At 43.5% G+C, this 12,856-nt stretch overlaps 1 protein-coding gene across 1 annotated transcript in view; it reads right to left on the reverse strand.

The window, feature by feature from the left end:
• Window positions 1–12,856, reverse strand: part of LOC125746073 (multiple C2 and transmembrane domain-containing protein 1-like) — a 130,137-nt gene that overhangs the window by 75,843 nt on the left and 41,438 nt on the right.

Below are 12,856 nucleotides of genomic sequence, written 5' to 3' on the forward strand. Positions count from 1 at the left end.
GACAGGTCTGTGAAGACATTATCCGAGAGGACGTCTGAGTTAAAATTACGGTATTAAAGAGGTGTTTCATGGAAAACCAACAGGGACATATAGAGAACTTCATCTATATCCATTATCCATATACAGTAAAGATGAGAATTTAATATAGACTGTTTACAGGTAGGGACAGCATGGTGCCACAGTGGGAAGAAATGTGGCTTCACACCTCCGGGGTTATTGGCTTGATTCCAAGCCTGAGGAGCTTGTTCTCATGTGCTTCCCAGAAGACAACCTGACCTCCCTGAGGCCTTTTATTTCATAAGTAATTTTGCAAAAGGCATGGATGGATTACAGCGGTGTACGACATGTACGGGTGTACGACATGTATGGGCGTACGACATGTACGGGTGTACGACATGTACGGGTATACGGCATGTATGGGCGTACGACATGTACGGGTGTACGACATGTATGGGCGTACGACATGTACGGGCGTATGACATGTACGGGTGTACGACATGTACGGGTATACGGCATGTATGGGCGTACGACATGTTCGGGTGTACGACATGTACGGGTGTACGACATGTACGGGTATACGGCATGCACAGGAATGAATAGGGGCCCCAGCAACGCCAGGTTCTCACATTTAGCGAATCCCTCAGAAAGCAGAGGAGCGTAGCGGGCGCTGCTCCGCGCACCATCGGATTTCACGACCTCTCTGCAGCCACGCAACGTGCTGCATGTGCTCGTGCTCATCACACTCACGGCGGGGGGGGGGGGGGGGAGTGCCTGTCATGATCTGTTACAGGCATCGAGCCTTGGCGTTCAGCACCAACCCCCCCAATCCCACTAACAACTGAGTCACTTTCAATATAAAAATATTAAAATATCCCATAATATGGGATTGTTCATGAATAAAAAGAGTTCAGTGCAGGTTCGGCATGTAATTGGCCACGGCACGGACACGAACCCGATCGGCGCTTGGAGAATACTCTGGCAGGAGAAATTTACCTCGGGCTAGACGATATAAACAATATATTGATTTCATATAAACTTAAAAAAAAATCAAAATCAGAAACTTGGATTATCTGTCTATAAGGGACAAAGCTGGCTAGCACACGTCAATCTATCGCATCACAGACACAAAGGCAGATGCACAGCAAGGCTGACATAGCGCAGTTAGACACTGGTGTGGTAATAATACTGTATGGGAGAGATAAGCAACAACTCAGCAGCAACAGCCTCTTTAAGAAAAAGAGATATTGTGGATGAACCTGGTAAGAAAACACAGATCGCGTGGCGGTACATTCTGCTGTTGGCTGTGCACCGTAAACTGGAACCACTCCGAACTTATTTCAGCACTTGAAGCTCTGCCATCCAGTGCAACATACAGCATAAAAGTGTTTACAGACACAAACACCAGCAACTAGAATTTACATTTGAATCTGAAGAAATATGGGACACATCACACCCTGTATTGCTTAAAAATGGGACACATCACACCCTGTATTGCTTAAAAATGGGACACATCACACCCTGTATTGCTTAAAAATGGGACACATCACACTCTGTATTGCTTAAAAATGGGACACAACATTGTTATTTTTCACTACAGAAAAGGTGACAGCTCTACCTGCAATGTCAGAGCTGTTCCCTGGAATGAGCAGCAGGAATCACGGAAAAAAGGTCAGCAAGAAACACACTGTTGGCATTTTATAGTGTTACACCCTACAAAGAAGTTTATCTTTGTATGATTTATTTATGAAAATCAGATTTAATTTTGCAGTCCATTCAGTTTATTGCCTTTCATGTTCTGACTTAAGGGTAATTCTGAATAAATTTTAAGCAAAAAATTTACTCTTTAAGTAAAGAGATAATGACTTGAATTATACTGTGATAATTATCATTATGAAATTATATAAAAAAAATATCATGATATAATAAGCCCCGCATTAGTGAAATTTACCAAGGCCAACCACTTTAGCCAATCACAAGCCCCAGGTCCCGTATCAGCAGCCAATCACTATAAGGCGGGTCTACGGAGCTGCACTGCAGCACCTCAGCTGTGACAGCCCCCTCCCCCAAATACCACCGCTGCCGAGGAGGTAATACAGAAATCAGAGGTTGTTTTTAACTTAACTGACCTCTCAAGCAATAAAACACATTCATTAGGATAGAGTAAGACAGGTGCAATATTCAGCAGTAAAGAAATGGTCACAGGCTGAGGGGTCTGCAGTGAATTATGTGTAGACCACCCTACCCCCACTCCACCCCACCCCCCTGAAAAGCCATTCAGATAATATCAGCTTCTCTAAATCTGATTTGTTGTACATAATGTTGTGATATTTGCAAATGATTTGTTTGTGGGGAACGAGTCCCATACAGGAAGCATACAGTCATGTCCATGTCCCCGCAGAGATTTCCTCTTTTCATTCTGCCGCTTGTCCACAGAAGTCTGACTTCAAAGCTGCTTTCCTACTCTGCCATGAACAGCGAGGCATGTAAGGACGTGCTGTAAGAGAGCATATGATTGGCTGGAAAATAAACCAATGGTCTCTCGTTCACCCAGTCACCAACTCGATCACTCTCATTCTCTCACTCTCATTCTCTCACTCTCTCACTCTCATTCTTGTTCTGAGTGAGTGATGAGAGACCCAAAGGACTGAACGAGTTCATTACATCCAGAGTTGGGTAATTCAGGTCCAGAAAGTGAAAGTCCAGACCGGGATTTTGTTTCAACCAACCAGTTGAGTACTCTGTGTCTGTGACTCTTTACGCTCAGCTGGTTGGTTGAAACAAAATCCCGGTCTGGACTTTCACTTTCTGGACCTGAATTACCCAACTCTTATTACACCATCTACTGGGGCACATTCAATTTGAAAACGAACAGCAACGATTTGTTACAGTACCTGGGCTGAATGTCATGTTTCCTTGAAACAAAGGAAACAAAGTGAAATGTTGTGCAACAGACTTAGAGTATATTTCCTTTCATCTGGTGGGTGTGTCAGAGGTGTTACATAATGAGCAGCCATGTGAATAGCTGTGTAGTAATAACTGTACAGTTGTATTGCCCGTATGGTTAAAATTATCTTTAAATTATGTGATGTATTTAACAACAAAAAATCCATACATCTGCTTTTTCATCCATTTACATTTTGCTCTGCCATTGATCTTACATAAATTGTATACCCAGAAGTATATTACTTGGTATGCTGGATAAATTTATGTCCTGAAAACTGTCCATTAGCTGCCTTGTTGCTTTGTTCGATTTGTTTTGTTCGTCTGTTTGCAGCAGACATTTCACCGTCCAGCGTTATGTTCCGGAGGACCAATGGAACATTAAGATGATATTTTGACTACAGTACCGGTACACAAACGCGAGGAAATAAACGATGTCTGCAAGCTGCAAAGGCATTACTCGGCTCTGACCTCTGTTAGCTGTTAGCTTGAGCCCTGTCATAAGCGACCGGGTTCCATTATCCCAGAGCTCTCACCTGCTCCTGCTGCCTCCTATCTGGTCACATACACGGCCTTTGGATTGCGGCTGCACCCAGGCTACACACAGCTGGCCAGAATCGATATCCGTATCTTGACAAAGCTTTTAAATTCCTCCCATTTCCTTTTTATTCACTTTCCAGTTTTTTCACCCCAGTGGCGCCTCGGTATGTCCACCCGCTCGTCGACAAGAAAAATTACCGAAACAGACTCTATAATTCTGGCAGGCTTCCATTAGTCTGATTTAATGCAGTGGGTTGCTGGCTTCAATGGGGCAAAATAGAGAAATCGGTTTTAAATAATAAAGCAAGTACTTGTTTTATGCTTCTGCCCAGTTGAGACAGACACCTGCATGCAGCTCTCAATACAGAAGCATTGCATCTATGCTTTGGAAATCAGAAATGTAACCAATGTGAATGAATGTCATGTATCATATCATAAATATGGCTCTTAGGTGTCACATTCTACCTTTCATGGTGAAAATGAACATTCAGACATAAGTCATTTTGAAAAAGGCGACTGGCACCATCTATCTCAGGAGGGAGAGTCGGCTGTTTGTAGTGACTATTATGTGAATTAATTGTGAAAAATAGATCAATATTTCCCAGTCCGGTGCTCAGGGACCCACAGAAGGTCCACATTCTTGCTGCCTCCCAGCTTCCTGCCAGAAAAAATGGGGACTGTCTGCAGGTTTCGGAGGACCGGACTGGGTCAACTGTTTTTCTTTAATGTGCAAAGCAACAATATAAAAATAAAACCCTGCTCTCTGCTCATGTTAAGTTGTATTTACTTTAAGATATTATTTTTCCATAGTTAATGCATATAATGATTTACAATGCATGTTTCATAGATCAGTCACACATTTCAAGTTGGCAAATATGAAATATATTATTATTTGATCTTATTTTCACACTAAAATAACTTATGTTAGCAGGTTACCATTAGCAGCAGGTTAGCATTCCAAAAGATATAACTATGATGTTATGATGATATTCTATGATGAGACATTTAGTAAACTCACGAATGCAAACAATTTGATGAATATTATATTTGATTTAAGTGTGAATTAAGTACAGAAGCCAAACTCTTCCAAGTTAAAGATACAGATGCTGATTTGTTATATTTTATTTGAGTTCTATAAATGTAAAAGGGACATTATTATGAATTATATATAAAAATTAATTAAGTACTTATTAATAATTAAAAGATTTTCATAACTACACTTATAACACACCATACATCAAAGGCCAGTAAGTTCTCACGTGACATAGCTAATGCATAAATGATAACTTATTTTAATAACGAAATGAATGAGTAAGGAGAAGAAAGAGGAGATTAGGCTTGTGACAGTAGTTCTGGCCCCATTCCATGGAATCAGTAAAATCATCCAATCACAGAGCTGCTATGGATTACCCTCTACAAGATCACTTAAGCCAGGCTTCAGTAATGCAGGCTCCCTGCCTGCCTGCATAGCGTTTAGCAGCGGAGTGTGATAGGTGTCCCTCCAGGGCCCAAAGCAGCAAGTCTACACTTGGACCGGGAACCAGAATCCCAGCATCAACACAGCAGTGCCATTAATATTCATCCAGGCCACCCGTATCTGTCAGTGCAAGTCCAGGACTTGGAGTCAGGGTTGGCACGTCTGAGACAGGGTCACGACTCTGACTTGGACACAATTGAGATGTGATAAACAGTATCATCTCCTAAGCTTATTAAATAGGGTTCATTAATGATGCATCATCATTTAGCCATCGATTTACTGAAAAGTACACTTAAAAACTGCTCAGGATGAGCTACCAGAACAAGTGTCTGGTAGAAAAGAGAGGGATATACCTTACTCTCAAGTCTCGAATTTCAAATTGCAGTCGGACATCACTTCTTATAAAATGTTCATAAATATTTCTTCATTATTTGAATTCCATTCTAGGCTCCGTTTGAAATATTTTTGAAATTATATGCATTGTTTTCCTGAGTGCTACGGTGACTCACACCCCCAGAGTAGGCAATATGACAAAATATTCCATCACTATCGTTTTTTTCATATCAGTCGATACGGATAAGTATCATAATATAATTAAAAGTACTATTTCCTTACTGTCATGCCCGGCTCGTACGATCCTCGTGTGTGCCACGCCCCCCTGATTATCCACGTGTGCTTCCCGAGCTGTACCCTGTTGTCTTGCCTATTTTAGTCCATGTCTTGCCTTAGTTCTTTGTCCGTCAATGATGTTTGTCAATGTCAGTGCTAGTGTTCCGTCCTGCCCTACACGTACCTTTAATGAATCCCCAGTTTTCCCCGTACTTTGTCTGCCTTGCCTACTTCCTGCCCGTCTACCTGCCCGTGCGCATCACCCGCTCACCAGCGAACGTGACACTAGATGCTTCATTTTTGTTTTTTAAAAAATCCCACAGGATTCCCCTTAAACAGACTCAGGACATGAAAAATGCAACAGATTGAACAAACTGCAAAATGAAATCTAATTTGAATAAATAAATCATACAAAATATTTTTTTGTTGTCGTAGGGTGTAACACTAGAAAATTTCGGCAGTTCGGTTTGTTTGTCGGGTTTTTTTTGTCGCACTGCCTCGCTGTTCGTTCCAGGGAATGGGTGACATTGCTGGAAGAATCGTCACCCATCCTGTAGTGAAAAGTAAAATGCTCGCATCCCATTTTTAATGCGGGATGCAATTACACTCATATTTTGTTAATGTAAGCACTTGCATTTTGTATGTTCTGCCCGTGGTAGAATGGTGAAATAAGTTAGCAGTACTTCCAGTTTCAGTTTGCACACGTTCTCTGCAGTTTACGGTGCCCAGCACCAGAATATCGGGTGTCAGACCTTAAACTGAATAAGTACTGCCAAACCTCCGGCATGTGTTTATACATGAGGTGTTACTTTATTCAACACTATAATTTTACTCCGAGGCAGCACATTGATATCACTGAAACAGCAGCATCACAACTCAATCAACCTTTCTAATCCATTCTACTTGTGAGGCTGCTCATTCTAGCAAGCGATGTTTCTTACCGACAGTTTATCAAAGTTCCATATATTCTTATTGTTTGAATTTGAGATATCAGTAAGGGTACACATTTATGTCATCCAGCAATAAATCATACCATAATAAGGGAGAAGATGAATTTCTATCATATCTTTAGCCGGAAATGTATTTCCAACCAGTGGAATCATATAGAGCTGCACTGGTGACCCATATACTGCAGGCCCTCTACAGGCAGAATTGTGTTGACAAGTTCTAATGGATTATTATTATTTGTTTATTTCATTATTTTGCACTCAGCCTTATCCGTGACATTCTACAAACTCAAATAAATAAATAAAACTCAAAACTCTACAAGGGGTCTCTGTGTTAATTATTAGGTTTCCATTTTTTAAAAAATTCTTTATAAAACTATAAAAAATAAAGCTGTATTAATTTTATCATTTAAGCTTAAGGAAAGAACACTGAGTGATTTCTATGGTCAGAGTGATGACAACATATGCAGACACTAATCTTCTGAAAGACCACAGGACACCACCTTTGTAATTCTAAATATATAATATATTATAATGATACAAGTGATCTTTCAGGACATTTCTCTCGTTATCTGCCTGCCACAGCCGCCGCCCACCAGACAGTACCTGCCCAAGCCAATGGGGGCCCTTGGCGTCCAAGGCGAAGTGCAACTGGGAAGCAAGTCAGCACCTCTTCCCAAGCTGGTGCCCTAAGCAGCTGCCTGTTTTATTTCTCAATACAGGAGTGCGAACTCTAATCATCACATTTAAGGAAACACTACACTGACGTTCTTTTCACACAATAAAAAAACTGAACAAAAAAATGAACATTCTTACTTAAAGTTTATATACAGGATTAGCTACAATGAACATCTTTTACGATGTTCCTGGGAGATCCACAACACAAGTTTAGATGGCAGAAGGCTGCGTCCTCAAGGTGGCCACTGCCATGGTACAATTTTTACTCTTGGCTGACCTTTGTTTCCAATTTCAGTTTTGCTGCCCTCTGTTGTTGCCTTTACAGTTTTGGATCTGAATCAGTGCACATTTTTACATGTAAATTTTCATCCATATAATGCTTTTGTGAAGTGGTAGTAAGATCCATCAAAGATCAGCTACAATAGAGTAAATAACAGCAAACAGACTGATCTTGTTCACAAGGAGAAGCTTCTGATCACCTCATCCTCCTCTTCGCTGTCACTAAGATGACAATTTTTATGTCCTCCGTCTCACAATTTGACCAGATTTAGATCCTCGCCCTCACAATATGCCTGGCAAGGTTGAAAAAGATCAGCCAAATACTTTTTGAGTTATCGCACTAACCGTCTCAAACTAACTTATTTTTTTGCTCTCATTATGTGGCAGAGCTTAAACATTAGAGCAGTCTGTCTCAAAATCAAAGCAGTTCGACTTTGGCAGCCTTATAATTCTTCTGGAAAGTTTGAAAAGGATCCATGAAATCGTTTTTGAGTCATAAAATTAATGGAATCTAGTGTCAAAACTGCCCTTTTTTTGCTATCACTATATGGTGCTGCTTTCATTTTGGGACAATATAATGCAAAATGTATTGAGTTTTACTTCCTCGGCCAAGTCTTTGCCTTACATTCCAAACCATCTGAGACAGCAACTGTGGACCAGCTGCTAAAACCATATACATTCCCTTATGTCTGTGGAATACAATAATGGCTGTTTTTTTCCCTTTATCAAATTCATGACACTTCCTTTCCTGTTGTTTTGGTTTGACGATGAATAAATCATTAAACTCGCAGCATTTTTTCCTATATATACCTTCTTATCTTCATAGGCATTGTCTCACCAGAATAAAAAGCTTGTGATTTAAAGATCAAACAAACACAGCACTCTACCAGACAACCTTCATGTGACAGTATCTTTAGCCACCTGTAATAACTCTCAGGTTAATGTAATTTCTCCTAACACACATTAAATTAAGCAGCATAAGTTAGAAGAATAGGTGTCCTTCTTAATTAAATATAATGGGCACAGAATAGGCCACCAGGCCATGTTTGTGACTGTCCGCCCCAAATTTATATAGGATTTAGCAATCGTCCAAACTTGCCCTGAGCATCAAAGAAAATCAATAATTAAACAAACGTGCCACACATGCAAAACGTGCAGTTAATTTGAAGGTCCATTTCTCTGTATTAGGTAGACTAGAGAACAAGTGTCCCCTTACATTACATGAGACATGTCCTGGGCATCGAAATCAATGCAGAGCAACAGGCGATAAAAAGTTTGTATATGTGGTTTTCCTTCAGTGCAAATGCATTTCGATTATCCTGTGCTGTCAAATTGCAACACAGAATTGCCATGGCAGAGTGCAGTACTGCTAACATGCACCAGGGTGTGCATGTAAACGGGATGATGCTGCGCCGCTGCTATTTCCTAGCTTTATAAATCTTCTTGCTCCATACGGCTCTCACCTTCAGCTACCACTGCCTTTTGCAATTACCTGCTTTCAGTGCTCATCCGAGCGTAAAATACATCCTACGATCAGACTCTTTTGGACTGTTTCCCCTTCCAAGCCCTTCACAGGCCTGCGCTCCAGTGCGGCTCCGTCCCAGACGATAAGACGCAAACTGCTATTCCAAGTATCCGTACTTAGCTCTCTCACAGGACACCCCAGTATCACAGACAAGGACAAAGAAAACCTTGTTTTATAGCCAAGTCCGAGAAACTAAAGTGTCCTTTCTGTCCAGTACCACTGCAAAAAGCTGCATGCTCAAGAAACACACTGAAACGGAGCCTTTCTCCAGAGATCAATATGTTCCTTTACACTGTAAGTACGCTTCCATTAGTTGTAATTAACAGATGCGGACCTGGGGAGTGGTAAGAGGTGAGTGGGCGTGAGTGTGTGTGTGTACGTGTATGTGTGTGTGTGTTATTCTAAAGGATGCTGCTCGTGGCAGTCTCGCCCTGACACATTTGGTCTAACACCTTCTTTTTAAGGCAGAATACACTGAGCGACGGAAACGGACCGCGAGCCCAGACAGCCGGCCTAAAACGAGGTGGTGTGAAAGCAGCTCTGAGATGCTGCACATTCCCGGATTTCAGTGTGTGGTCTGGGGCCACATGCCTTATGCAAGCAAGGGAGGGCAGCTGCTTGTCAACAGAAGCCAGCTCTGACGCTTCCACCCGCCAAAGTACACTGTCGGGGTCAGGTGTGTGTACCTAACTGAAACCTGAACCCAGTCAAGTGGCCAGACGTGCACTGGCGTGCTTATGAAAAAAATGTAAAACGTTCAGGCTACAGACGTTGCAAAATACCTATTTTGCATTTTCGTGTCACATTAGCATTTTAAACTGCCTACTTCATATATGCATCTGCATCAAATCTTTGCTGAAGGGCAGCATGGCAGTGCGCTGGGTACCATCTCTCGTCTTCAGGGTTGGAGGTTTCCTTGTATGTGTGTCTGTGCGTTCATTTAATGTTTTCCCCCGTCTGTGTCAGCTCCTCCCGCAGTCTAAAAAAATCAATTTTAAGTGAATTAATGTTTCTAGACTGCGATGGATTGGCGCCCCAACCTGGGATATTCCCTGCCTTGTGCCTGTGGCTTCTGGGATAGGCTGAAGAAGACCACCCACCCACATTAGACAAGCGAGTATAGAAAATGGATGGCAAATGGCCGTAGCCTCTAGCTTGCCCTCGTTGTGTGCCCTGTGACGGACTGGCATCCCATCCAGGGCGTCCCCTTGCTTACTGGGTTGGCTCCGGACTCACCATGACAATGTACTGGATCAGTAGTTATGGAAGGTGAATGTAAATAGTTGTTTAAAATTCTGCTGAATTCATGAATGTTGACATTTTTAAACAGCAGTTTTGTAAAAGCTGTATTTCGTGCTGATGGATTGCTATTTGTGGTTTGATATAAATATTATTATATGACGCGGCACATGAGATGCAAAATACAATCTGCCCGCTTACCATAAATTTAATGTGCGCCAGTTGTTGAATCACGAGGATGTGTGCAGTAGTGGCACCACTCGGCCCGCATGCATAGCGAGCCGGCGCATTTCAAGCACGCTGGCAGCTGCACGGGGGAGTCAGGAGTGCGAGCGCTGTGTTATGGGGCCTGGGTGACAGCGGGTGCCGTTTCCATGGCAGCCGGGGCCCAGCGAATGACAGTGAAGCACGAGTAGAAGCTGGAACCCCGAGTAGAAGCTGGAACCCCGAGTAGAAGCTGGAACCCCGAGTAGAAGCTGGAACCCCGAGTAGAAGCTGGAACCCCGAGTAGAAGCTGGAACCCCAGAAAGGTAGAAGTATCAGGGAGACGATAAAAAGGAACCCAATTTTTGGTCAGGAAGAACCAAATATAAAGCATACAGTAACACTTAACTGGAGGGGGCACAGATAATGTAGAAATACACGCTTACTTAATTAACCAGTAACTAAGTCTAAGTTACGTACTGATACCATATTTGTTCATCATTCGATCAAGATGACTCGTGTATTTCGTGTAGAAACTATTAGTCCATGATTTGTCCTTGAGTAGTGACTGAGTAATTAAGTAAGTTATCCGCATCCTCTCAAGTAAAGTGTGAGCAAATATACACTAGTTAACACCAGTGGGAGACTGAACTGAATGTTTTTCAGCACTGTGAATAACCAGCTCTGACAGGCTGTTTAAATCATCTTATTATGTGCTATAAGTTACTCGTGAATAATGCATAGGTCATTTTTAAGAGATTGTTACGAGATCATAATGTAACAAAATATGTATGTGGTTAGGGGTTGTAAAACATATAATCCTGAGTTTTCTCCATGCCATAGATCACTGAGACTTGCCCCAGCCACCCTACTCCTGCTGGCTGTGCCCGCAGCTTGGCAGTGCCCGGCGTTTGCTGGCGCTCGTGCCGCTTGGCCTCCTGTCCCTGTGTCGCCCTTCCCTGCTCGTTCCCGGATCTCTTTGCCGACCAGCTAGATACCTGCTATCCCACGCTCAACCAACGAGCACAAAGTTCAATCCATCCATCGGATGAATTTATCACCTAGCATGCATTTTTATACCTACTCAGAGAAATCCAGCATAACTTCCACATGAAACATACAATTTGCTCTGCCAGAGAAGGAAACTGATCATAAATGGAGTTTATCAGAACACTTGGGATGCAACAAACTAGGAGAGGAAAACAAACACGCCGGACAGAACCAACGGTCAGGGAAGGAACAAGAGCTGGAAGGTAAAGACCAAACACAGCAGCCAGCCGCTGTGAGGTCCCCTCTCAGCCTCTGTCTCTGTCTCTCCCCCCCCCACTCTCCTGCTGTATATTTGTGTTTCCCAAACTGGGCCTTGGGAAAATCTGGACTGTAGCAGGGAGCTGAGAGGGAGCAAAAATGTGGAGCTTCTGGGAGTCCCTGAGGAGCAGCCTGGGAGGCCCTGAGGAGCAGCCTGGGAGGCCCTGGGGAGCAGCCTGGGAGTCCCTGAGGAGCAGCCTGGGAGCCCTGAGGAGCAGCCTGGGAGGCCCTGGGGAGCAGCCTGGGAGGCCCTGAGGAGCAGCCTGGGAGCCCTGAGGAGCAGCCTGGGAGGCCCTGGGGAGCAGCCTGGGAGTCCCTGAGGAGCAGCCTGGGAGTCCCTGAGGAGCAGCCTGGGAGGCCCTGGGGAGCAGCCTGGGAGGCCCTGAGGAGCAGCCTGGGAGCCCTGAGGAGCAGCCTGGGAGGCCCTGGGGAGCAGCCTGGGAGTCCCTGAGGAGCAGCCTGGGAGTCCCTGAGGAGCAGCCTGGGATCCCTGAGGAGCAGCCTGGGAGCCCTGAGGAGCAGCCTGGGAGGCCCTGAGGAGCAGCCTGGGAGGCCCTGTGTAGATCATTAGTAATCCTTCACTGATTGCAGCTGAGTAGAGGAGCTTCCTCCTCCCCTAACTCACTTTCACTTCTCACTCTCCTCCTATCGCAGAACTGAAAATATGAAGCCTTTTGATTCTAAGGATGATCCTCTGCTCTGCTTATACCGTAGCTGGTAACTAGCTGGGAATGTAAAGTAATCGGGCAAAAACTTTTTGGCCAAGAAAATATATAAAGTTCTCAAAGAGGGGACAGAGACTGGCGCTCAGGCAATTTAACTGACTGAAAATAGTATTATATTATATAAAACAAACTGCAGTTCTTAATGCACAAAACATGATATAGCACCTTATACCCAACCTGTGACACATTGTGCGCATTATCTACCCAATAGGAAGGATGCCTGTGATTAGCTTCAAGATGGTTCAGCACCAAGTCCAACCCAGATCTTTAACCGCAGGGATCTGGCCCTGTTAGCTGCACTGCCGACCCAGGAGGGCGTTGCTGGTTCTGTACGTCCTCACCCCATAAAATGTGCCAAGGCTCCCACTGCAGAGAGAGAGCCAAG

The sequence above is a fragment of the Brienomyrus brachyistius genome, chromosome 7, assembly GCF_023856365.1.
Source record: "Brienomyrus brachyistius isolate T26 chromosome 7, BBRACH_0.4, whole genome shotgun sequence".
Lineage (NCBI taxonomy): Eukaryota > Metazoa > Chordata > Actinopteri > Osteoglossiformes > Mormyridae > Brienomyrus > Brienomyrus brachyistius.